General features: G+C 38.8%; 1 long non-coding RNA gene across 1 annotated transcript; it reads left to right on the plus strand.

Annotated features, from left to right (window-relative positions):
• The first annotated feature begins 2392 nt into the window (after positions 1-2392).
• On the plus strand, positions 2393-11360 carry LOC309366610. Its single transcript, XR_014166812.1, has 4 exons — positions 2393-2611; positions 3252-3372; positions 4995-5183; positions 7111-11360. It is a non-coding gene; the product is annotated as an uncharacterized lncRNA (long non-coding RNA).
• The last annotated feature ends 404 nt before the right edge of the window (positions 11361-11764 follow it).

Consider the following 11764-nt stretch of genomic DNA (forward strand, 5'->3'; position numbering starts at 1 on the left):
ACTGAGCTATCCAGGCAATAAGACAATAAAAATAATCATAAAACCAAACATTACCTTAAAATGCCTGATGGAACAAGAAGGTCTTATTCTGTGGCCTGAAGTTCAGTCAGGAAGGTGCCTGTCAACTCTCAGCTCCACCGTCTCGAGCCCACTAAACCGAAGGTACGGATTCTGGTACTTACAAACCATGCATCTGAGCCATGGGAGACCACCATCAAAGACTGTCCCCCAAAGCTCGGTGATAAGGTCGGGACATAATGGATCAGGTGGATATTAAGATAACCTGGACCCACGCAGTAAAGAAAAACATGCAGATTAAAAGCCAATTGCACTTTAGAGAGCTTTTCTACTGAACATTTAAGCAAACGTTTAAAACATTTCTGTGGTGCAGATAATTTTACAATAGGGCAGAACATAAACCAATACCTGCTTTAAAGGTAAAGGTAAAGGTACCCCTGCCCATTCGGGCCAGTCTTGCCAGACTCTAGGGTTGTGCGCCCATCTCACTTAAGAGGCCGGGGGCCAGCGCTGTCCGCAGACACTTCCGGGTCACGTGGCCAGCGTGACAAGCTGCATCTGGCGAGGAACGCTGTTTACCTTCCCGCTGGTAAGGGTCCCTATTTATCTACTCGCACCCAGAGGTGCTTTCAAACTGCTAAGTTGGCAGGCGCTGGGACTGAACGATGGGAGCGCACGCCGCCGTGGGGATTCGAACCGCCGACCATGCGATCGGCAGGTCCTAGGCGCTGAGGTTTTACCCACAGCGCCACCCGTGTCCCTAATACTGTACCTGCTTTAGAAGACCCAAAATTTAAAGTTAGGTAATTACCTCAGGTCAAATAAATTAAAATCCACATAGAGAAAATGCAAAAGTCTTATTCATCATATCAGTAAATATTAAGAAACTAGTTACAGGTGGGTAGCAGTGTTGGTCTGCCGTAGTCGAAACAATATAAAAAAAATCCTTCCAGTAGCACCTTAGAGACCAACTAATTTTGTTATTGGTATGAGCTTTCGTGTGCATGCACACGTCTTCAGATACACATGAAGACATGTGTATGCACACAAAAGCTCATACCAATAACAAACTTAATTGGTCTCCAAGGTGCTACTGGAAAGATTTTTTTTATTAAGAAACTAGTTATTACTAATTTCTTGGATATGTATTAACAAATTATCATTTTCCCCATTTGTCTGTCAGTCATTTCCACCAAGGGAACTAATATTGATATGAAAGTTTCGTGTAACAATCTATTTTAAATGTAAAAGTTTTTCAGTTCTAATACGTATGAAATCCAGATTTGACTTTTAAAAATTAAATTAAAAACCCACACTAATACTCTGAAATGTTTGGAAACCTTGAAAATGTTATTCTAAATCCTTTTGATGGAAAAGGACTAGGCCTGGAATGTTTGTGTGTGTGTGGAAGGAGACAACTTCTGTCATATGACTGAAACCCTTTAATTCAACAACTTGCCAGTATGTGCCAGAACTAATGACAATTGATTTACATTTGTTTCAAGTAACTGCAAAAAAAACCCCACCATACTGGGGAGGGAATTGGCCTTACAATAAATTGTGCACTCTCTCTGCTATGGTTTTCTGCAGAGGGCTGCCGAGTAACTGAAGTTTTCACTTCTTTTTCAACTGAGGAAGGGAAAAGGGCCCTTAGTGTAATGGCCTCTCTCACTGGTACATCTGCAGTATGTTACACCTCACCTGAACCAAAGTGAAAAAGGAAAGCTGTCTAATAGCAGGTCCTATTTACACCAGATATCAGAGAGCAGGAGAGGTGAATATGAGAGCAGTATGAGGAAATGTCAGCCTGAGCTGAGGAGGGAAGCTTGGTATGTTCGTGTAAGAGCAAAATGTCAGTCAATTCTGCTTTCTTTGCTCAGGGAACACCAGCCAAGACTGCAAGGAGGCAACTGCAATTCTTACCTAGATTGCTTTGTGAAATGCTGACATCTTCTTCCCAGATTGTTCTTGATCCCAGCATTAAAACCTATCTACTCAGACGCTAGGAATGGACAGGTGGGGGTATCCTGCCGTCATGGCGGTTGGCCAAAGTCACCCAAAGATTTAGATTATTATAGGATGTCAACAATTGTTGAGAGGTGAGTGTCGACGATGCATGTGCCATTTGGCAAACATTAGCACCAAATCTTATTTGATGAAATAATTGATTATTATTGTGAGGGGGGTTGGTAAGTGGTTTCAGCACTGTCTCATTGGGTCCTTTTTTAATAATAATAATAATAATAATAATAATAATAATAATAATAATTATTATTATTATTTATTTGTACCCCACCCTCCCTGGGATTGGGATTATTGTAGAAAGGAATTAGTGCTGTTGTTGGGGTTTCTTAAATTGGTGAGGAACTGGGTACTAAAACAACCGGTTGCAATTGGGAGACACCAGAACAGCATGCAGGAATGTAAGTGCAATGCCTTTGTTTGTTTTCCCTGTCTCGAAGGCAATAAAATGCATTTATTTTACTCATTTGTATATAAACAGTGGGAGGAGAACGGTGATGATTCCAAACTCATCTTTTAGAGGCCGATGTTCAGCAAGAAGACTTCTCTCCTTCTACTGCCTTACGGAGAGGTTTGTTGGCATTTTAATTTTGTTTCTAGGAAAACGCCTGGCGCTCTACAGACTCTGTTTGTTCTGTCTTTCCTTTCTTTCCCCTCCACATTGCTTATCTGAATATATATGCCTGCCCTTTGCTCAGATTTATGGGTTGGGGCAGTGCTGTGTGTATTTACAGTCTCCTGACCTGAAGACCTGGAGCTGAACAAGCGAGGGAGGAAACCAGGGCCTGTTCCATAAACAGAGACAGATATGAGGGGGAGGAAGGAGGCGCTGCTAGCACTTAACATTTTTAACTTCTTGACCAAGTGAAGGAATTAGCGATTAGATTAGAGGCAAAGAAAAATGAGAAACACGGTTAAAGATCTTTTGGGGGAGTAAGAGATCTGTTTGGGATCTGGGGTGTATTCTGTGTTTCTTAAGAGAGAACAAACGCCAAGATAGCCGTAATGAACTTATTCAAGTTGTTAAAAATAAGTAAATCAAGGTATGAACAAGATTTCAAAAGTTTTAAAGGCATTTCGGTCAGAGCCACTCTTTCTTTAGGTGAAATAATAGGAAATCTTTTAAATGCAAGCCAAGGTGGAAATGCAAGCTGTTACTGAGGCAGAGTTTGATCATTATGAATATCTCCTATTTTTCATGTTTCTTTCAGAGTTTTTTTGAGTCAAGGCTTGTTTCGAATAAGATGAGCTGAAGCTAAAAATGGGGATGTCTTCACATTGTAGGCAGCGAATGCTGAAAAAGTGATAGTGATCTGAATTTGTAAAGGAAACGTAAGTTTGAAGAGAACCTGCAATTCACGCAATGAAAACACCGTGTTACTGTGATGAGCATTTTGGATGAAACACTAAACAAAATGGCACTTGTTTATTTCAGATTCCCTTTCACTATAAACAAACCAATGACTAAGTATCATAGATATATCTAAGCAGAGACCAATATTTGAATATTTATTTTACAGACATGTCACAAAAGTTTATTTTACAGACATTTCTTAAAATTGAAATTGTCTTTTTTTTTTTTTTTTTTTTTGGTCCAGGGGCAGCAATTCTGCTGTAAATTATTTCTCATTACTTCAAAGGTGTCCTCGTTCTATTTAAAACAAGTTGCAGGCACACTTGCCCTCTCTTTACAAACCTGGATAATCCGTTTTAAGCTTTGCTATTTGAGAGAGTCTGCTTCTCACTCATCAGATATGGCACATTCAAATGCATTAAATTTCAGGCTATACTTTTTACAACTACTGTGAACTAAACACATCCTGGGTTGGTAGGAAGAATTGGTTTGTGAGGCTTTATTCGCTGCGAACTCCACACCTGGGTAGCAAACTCAGACGAGTCTACAGTTAAGAGATTGGGTCTCCTTTTTAATAAATGTAAGAATTTGGTATTGTTCGCACTGGTGCAAAACTGAGAAGGGCCAACTTAATAAGCAAATGGATGACAGAGCAGGTGAGCAATGTAATGTGCAAAAAAAAAAAACCCAAAACACATTCCTCCCTGGAATTTGTTTATTTTTAAATGTTTTAGGGTCAACATTGCAGCTCCCTGCTTGCAGCGAGGCAGGCTTGCAAATCCAGGCGAGGGTGAGAATTTTGGAGGCGATTACTCAGCTTCTAACCTCTTCTGCTTTATTGTTTGTGCCGTTCTCCGTTTGCCAGTCAAATAATTCTGCTGCTGGCCCCCCCCTCTTTTTTCGTATGGTGCATCCTGTAGCAACAGTACATTTGGCCTCAACCATTCCGAACGGAGACCCATCTCTCTATGCCAGGGGAGGGGGGGGGGAAGCGCCACAAAGAACATTGAGATGAATTACTCCATTTTATGAGCCATAAAAGTTTTATTCATCTTGACACTGAAACAGGTTTAGGCAGTGAGTTGACACACCTTAAATAAATAAGTGGAATTAATTCCCCTGCTCTTGAAACAATAGGAGCATGCCTGTGCTGCGGGACAGCTGCCCAGGTTGTTTCTCCTTGCCGCTTGATATCGGTATTATTTGTGTGTGTTTCCGCGCAGCTTTCTCTGGGGTCCGCTTGATCCACTTCAGATTCTTAGCCTGTTTTATTAGAGGTTGGAAAAGGTTCAAGACCTGGTTGTACCAGCGCTCCCACCGACAGCTCAGGAACCAGTTTGGCGTCTGGTTTGTCTGTTGTTTTACTGCTGACCTTCAAATCAACTTTCACCCCTGACCCTCGGAGGCATCTATCATGACAAGAAGCTGTTTAACACAAATGGTGCCCATTTATAGGGGAAGAGCGTCCGAAAATTTCCTTTTTCTGAAGAATTGGGGGGGTGCTCGTTGTGTGTTTGGAGTATTTATTATTATTATTATTATTATTATTATTATTATTATTATTATTATTATTCTACCCTTCTTTTCTCAGTCACCACAGGTGAAATCCCTCCTAGCAGCTGGCTTATGAAATAATGTGAGGGGAGGCCTTAATGAGCTGAAAGCACCCTCAGCTGGAGATAAATATATGCAAATGAGATGCACAAACAAAGGCGCCTGGACAGAGAAATATCTGCAATTCCGGCAAAATGCTGCCTGCAGCTAGAAGATGAACAGCTTTGATAAAATGGTAACAGAAAGCACCTTTTTATCCCGCAGCTTGTTTTACATTGCAATAGACCATTGTCATTGTGACCCATCGGAGCTGTTTGGAGCAGGGGGGTGGGAGTCTTTAAACACTTGTTTTTAAGACATTCATGAAATATAATCAATGTGCTTATTTCGTTTTGGAAATGGGTATTTATTTTTTTCTTGCTGGAGATGGCCAGGTTTATTTTACCTCTTCTTTGAGGACACTGCATTCAATACTGTGTTGTTTTGGTATATTTCACCTGCCGGTAAATGTTGCTGCATAAGGAAGATTAATTTGTTGTTTGAGATTTTACGGGGAGAAAACTCCCAAGTGGACAGCTAGTGAGAATCAACATTGGGGCAAGAGAAGGTGTGGAGAAAACAGGCACTTTAAACGTTTGCGGGAAAAGCACCCAAACAGGCAACATTAATGAAGGCAATCACGTCTCTAAATTCAAAGACAGACATGGAACATGCTGATTTTAATAAGCTTTTAAAGGCAGTCTCTAACTTTTTAAAGGCTTCCTTTGCAATGTGATTGTTTGGGATTCATATTTTGCCAAACACATTCACCTAAATATGTTTCCAATGCATATGGTGGAAGTACCATATCTTTAAGAAAACGTGTTGGCTTAACGTGCAGATTTAAGGACATTCTCAGAACAGCACACTCTGCATGACTGAGCCATGTAAAGTTTAACTTCAACCCATCTATTTTTGCTTAGCAATTTTTGATATTTAAATCCTCGTTGGATATAAAAATACAATTTAGAAGCTTGTAAAAAAAAAAAGGTTGCATGAATCAGTAATGTCTAAATCTAAACAAAATATACCGGTACCTAACCTTGTAAACTGATACTTTTATATGGACTTGTTCATTCAGGAATTGTCTTTCAATTTTTTGTACATAGGAAAAAAAATCATTTTAAAGAATTCTTATAAAGTCTGGGTGTTTGCAGCTGCTACTATGAAAGTTCCAAATTTTTGAGTCTCAAATCATTCCCCCCACCAGACACACATTTAGTTATCTGTTTGGGAGAGCTTCAATTTTTTTAATACAATCATATAGATACAGATGGAAATAAGTATTTCCATGTGCCTGTGTACACATGTATGTAATATTTTCATAGCATACAATGCTCTTTTATTAATCCTAGTTTGTGTGTCTTTGGAGCCTCAAGAGTTAAACGAAGCCTGGGTGTATTAAGGAGGATTTCTCCTCCCACCCAGGTTTGAAGCGGCTGCAATTATTACATTCAGTTGCTGTTGTTTAGAAAGGGCAAACAGCATCTTAGGCACAGAACGATGAAATTACAGCTGAGATTTAGGTTAGCAAAAGCAGCCTTCTGCAGTCTTTTATGATTCATTATTTCCCATTAAATACAGTATTAGAAATGTACACCAGATAGCTCATGGTTGCTGCTCTCAGAGCACATTATCTATATTACACAGGCCTGGGGAGCAGAATTAGAAAACTTTTGGGGAATGAGCAATATGTGTTTGCTGATAGAAGTACCATATGGCTCATCTTCATCAATTGCTTTCATTGCGACTCGGATGCTGAAGAAATTAAAGTTTTATTTGATGTGGCACAGCTTAATGAACTGTCTTCTGTTAGGAAAATTGAATATGTTTCCTGTTATTTGAGTGCAGAGCCCTCATGGTTCGCGGCTGATGAGGGATGCATCATGTATTGTTTATTTAGCATTTTAAAAACAAAAGGAAAAAAATCCTGAAGAAAAAATGGTTTTGCATTGAAGTTATATTTTCAAATTTTTATCCGTGTATTGCTTTAACTCATCCTCAGATTCAATTTATTTTCTGCTTGTTGTTTAAATGCCAGAATGATTGTATGTTTTAAAAAGGTATTTGATATGCAGTGTATATTCTATATCTTGTCTAATTCCCACATTATCATTTTTAAGAAATATAGAATCACCATCTATAAGAAGGAAACACATCTTATCAGTTTGATTTGCTTAACTTTTGATGACGCTGTTTCCATCACGCCACCACTGAGGAGTTCTAAATGCTTCAGCAGTTTGTGTTGAGATCTGGTTTCTGTGAACATAAATGCCAAAAATGGGACAAAGGAAAAATCTATATGACTGTCCCCAGAACTCTGAAAATGTCTGAACATTTTCTAAAGGAGACATCTGTGGATTGCAAGACATTGTTATAAAGTTGCACCAAGTTGTTAATGGCAACATGGTCAAAATGGTAAGGGAATATAATGAAAATGTGAACTCTTATCCAATGGTCTCTTTCCATTCAGGTTAATTAAGCTCCAGCAACAGAGATGAATTTGGCATAAAAACTGTAAATATAAGATGTTTAAAATGATGAGAAGCAATCAAACACAAAAGATAACATTTGACATTTGTAGCAAAGTTGTATATTACGGTAGTTAAGTCACTAATTAGTGGTTCAACACAGACATGTTTTAATTTGGGGGGGGGGGAGGAGAGGCATTTGAATAACTGGAAATTTTCCAAGGTCTTTGAGAGTCAGCTTTGATCAAAGAAAAGGAACCCCCCCTCCTTCTCCTAAAGCTTTTCTGTACTTGCATATCAACCATAAATAAATAAACTTTAAAAATAAGAACGTTTAGATGAGCCCATTTTTCCACATCTCGCAACACTCAAGAGTTATTTTTCCAAATGTAAAAAGCTATTTGTCACTTGCCTCTTCCGGTTTTTAATTATTTATTTTATTTTTGATGGGATCTGGCAAATACTACCATTATACAAATTCTGTTGGAATCCAAATACTATCCATTAAAAGAACACTTTCTGTTATGTTTATAGTATTTGTGCCAAAGCTTGCAGCTTTTGCTCAGGAAAACTTTTACGACTTGACATCACAAGGCAGTTCATATGAGGAGTGTCTTTGTCTTTTGCTGAATAGCTGTTGGGCAATTCCAGGATACGACATAGAAACCTGTCTTGGAGAAGAAATGGTGAAAAGTGATATCCTCCTTTGTTTTTCGTTCTACACTTGCCATCTTTAAGCAGTCACAACTGTCTTTCCCTGTGATCTAGAGTTAACTAAATTGCAACGAAACAGATGCAAACATGCAGAGCAAGCGCAGCTGAAGCCACACAAAAAGTTTGGTTTAAAACAGTGGCGTTTCTTAGTGAAGAAGATGGTGCATTTTATGAAACACTCTTCCATGACAGGCACCTCCTTTGAGGAACCATTATGCATTGTTATCAGCGTGGTGTAATTTGACTGTTGACAAAGTATCTGTGGCAGTGAGAATGAAAGCAGTTAGAAGTGTGTCGGATTGTAATCAAAAAGATGCTTAGCTGTGCAACACTGCTTCTTGAGCAGATTTGAATCAACATTGCCTTGAGGGGACATGCACATACAAAAAAAAAGTCCATTAATTTTTAGTGAGAAAATTAGAGTGGCACTTGATGAAGTGAAATTTGACATGCGTTAATTGCTCCACAGCTCTTCTAATTAGAGATTTTCAAATTCTTTTACTCCTGTCAAAGTGATGCCACATTGTCTTAGTGGACAAAGAGTAAAATTGCAAATTGGGCGGATCAACACGGAGTAATAAGCCTTTCTTGTGCTTTATTTTGCTAATGTCAGGATTTGAATTTTGTGGCTCTGCTTACAAAAGTGAGGCAGGAAACCAACAGAGAAAAGAGCATTTCATTGCAACACTGTGTTACTGTACAATAAAACAACTTTCAGTTGCTGTCTCATCAAACCTGAACGGAAAAGGAAAAATACAATGTACTGAATTTTGAACTACACATTCTTAGCCTAATTCACGGCTTAGTAAATATGAATTGCTGCTATATTGAACTTAACACGGTTATACCTGATGTAAGTCCCAGTATTCTCTTCAGCTGGGCTGTGGATCAGGCTGCTAATAGCTTATCTTAAGCCATATGACCTCTTCAATTCGATTTTTGTCTGTATTAAAACAAATAGGGAAGTGCAGGGACGCATTGGTTCTTAATGTACATTTTAAATATGCAGTTTAATAACTGAATACAAACAAGAATACAGTGAAATTCGCATTTTCTCTAGGGCAGAAACACAAGTAAGCGGAACCATGCCTCTGGTATTATCTTGTGAAATAGTAAATGTACATTATTGCAAATGCAAAATGGATCTTAAAGGGTGATTTTAAAGCTGCTGCTCTTTGCTAGCCCTTGAACCCTTTCTTAATTCATTAACTTATTGAATTTTTTTTTTCAATTTTCCATTTTCGTGCAATAACAATATTAATGCTGGGGCCAAGGCTTGATTGGAGCTAAATTACTTGTTACCTGCTGGCATTTATTTATATGGCATTGAATTATAAAGCTTTGCTATTGTCATGCCTTGGGCGAATTGTTTATGACACCAGTAATAGGAGTAATTGTTATTGTTGAAATTACCTGTCAGCTCCCCATAGCAGTGGCCCTTGTCCCACTGACAAATAGTGACAGGGGAGAGGGATCCTCCACGCGTCCTCTTGATGACTTCTCCTCTGATAATAAGGAGTGCAGGGCCTCTGATAATTTGCCTGTCACTGCTGAGTGTGGCTTAGAGAGAGTTGGCCAAATTGTTGTCATTCACTTTGACAAAGACAGCAAAATGCTCTTGAGCAGGAGGGAGGTTTATCAAAATAAATGAAATTGCTTACACATCCTTTGTTTAGATTCCACCCCCTTCCCAGTGGCTTTATATGAGCCTTTTAAAATGGCAATACATTTCTTATCATGGCTACTCGAATCCTCTGCATGGCACAGAAGAAGCCTTTGGCGACTTGCTGTCCGCTAAGCAAGAAATATTCTCAAAAGGCGAATCCACGCAGAATGGTTAGTTACACTGAGCTCAATAATTATAAGCAAAATGTTTGGTTCTTTTAAACCAGCTGTTTGTTTGTTGTTGCATGTTGTCATGTGTGTGTTTATCCCCACACCCTCCGGTTTTGGGTTTTTTTAATATAACTTCAGGCAAAAAGCTCATAAACAGATTACCGCTTTTAACACTGAAATTGCAGTGATGCTCAGCTTCTGCCTCCTTAAATCATGATGTGTGCCTCGGAAACCGGGACTCCATGTGATTCCTGCACAGAAATTAGTACGTCCTCTAGAGGAAAAGCTTTAGCATCTTAATAAGCAAGGACTGTTTTCAGTCACAGGGAATTGGTGCTCACAAGGAATGCGAAGAAGCAAAGCAGCTTTGCTGTGCAGTGAAGACTTTTGCTTTTCTTAAATTCTCTGCCTGACCGGTGGAATTGGGATGATGTGGGCTGCAGAGAATGGTCATATCTGTCAGATGTTTTTAACCAATTGGATTGTGCTGTTACTGAGAAGTGTTCTCTGATTTCTTCAACACATTTGCCAGCTTATAGCTGCCAAAGCTGATTGTACATTTACGATGTTCCAAACAGGATATCCTTATAAACTCCCTCTCGGTCCAGTTGAAGGGATGAGGCCGATTCCTTCTTTTAACCCATTGTTCTGTGATAGCAATAATTACCTGTATCTTGGTCTCCGTCAGCTGGCAAGATCAGTACACTTTGCCTCGAGGGCTCCTTAAACTTGTCCTTATCTGATGAGGAAAAGCTATTTAACAAGTCACTGTTGTTGCATAATTTCCTTGGCTCTCACAATCTGGTTTTGTGGATGTAAATATCTGCAGATGAGAGCTGACTGTACACAGCTGGGACAGGCATTTGTTTACACGGATGCTGTTTCTTCTGAAATCAGGTTTGAATCCTGAGAGAACTTGTGGGTGTGATGCTAATCCACTTCACATGGCTCAAGGGGGGATAACCACACAAGGAAACAAAATGTTTGATCCACAAACCAGTTAAACTCCCCTGCTTGGATTTTGGCCTGTCAATAGCAAAGCCTTAAACTGTCTATTCCAGAAAATGGTCTCATTGGAGTAAAAAAAGGAGAGCTCCAAAAGTAAGTGTTTTATATATGCCAATTAGCTGTAGAGGATTTTCTTGAGAGTCCTGTGGATGTTAGCAGGACTAAATCCACCTAAATCTAAATATTAACTGGTTATATATTAGGCTGCTTGATAGACATTTTGAGGAAAAAAATAATTTTAGCAAAATTATCAGGTACATTGATTTTTACCCTCAAAATGAGCATAGTGAGTTAAAAGCAGACAACATTCATTTAAGTGGAGAAATATTGTGATTTGTACATAAGCTTTAAAAAAAATGAAACGTCCTACATTTGATTAAAAACACTTTCTTTAAAAAAAATTACAGATATTTGAGGATCAATATTTTAAAGATTGCTGTTTCACTTCATGTAATGAAGAGGCTATATCCTTAAAGTGCTGAAAGACTAATAAAGCCCAAGATTCAGGTAGCTGGTTGTTGTTGTTGTTGCATAGTATAATCCGGAGGCGGGGGCTAGTTGAGAGCAACATATGTAGTCCCAAGAGGAAAAATACAATGGAAGATGAAGATATATATTTAAAAACTTGACATATTTCATTGTTTCACTTATCTGTACCAGTTGATATATTCTTTTATTAGGTTTCCTAGAAATCTGTGGCATTTATTTTTTCTCCCTAAAATCACAATATATCTTAAATGGATGGATT

Source organism: Podarcis melisellensis (assembly GCF_964234715.1).
Source record: "Podarcis melisellensis genome assembly, chromosome: 3".
In the NCBI taxonomy this organism is placed as follows: domain Eukaryota; kingdom Metazoa; phylum Chordata; class Lepidosauria; order Squamata; family Lacertidae; genus Podarcis; species Podarcis melisellensis.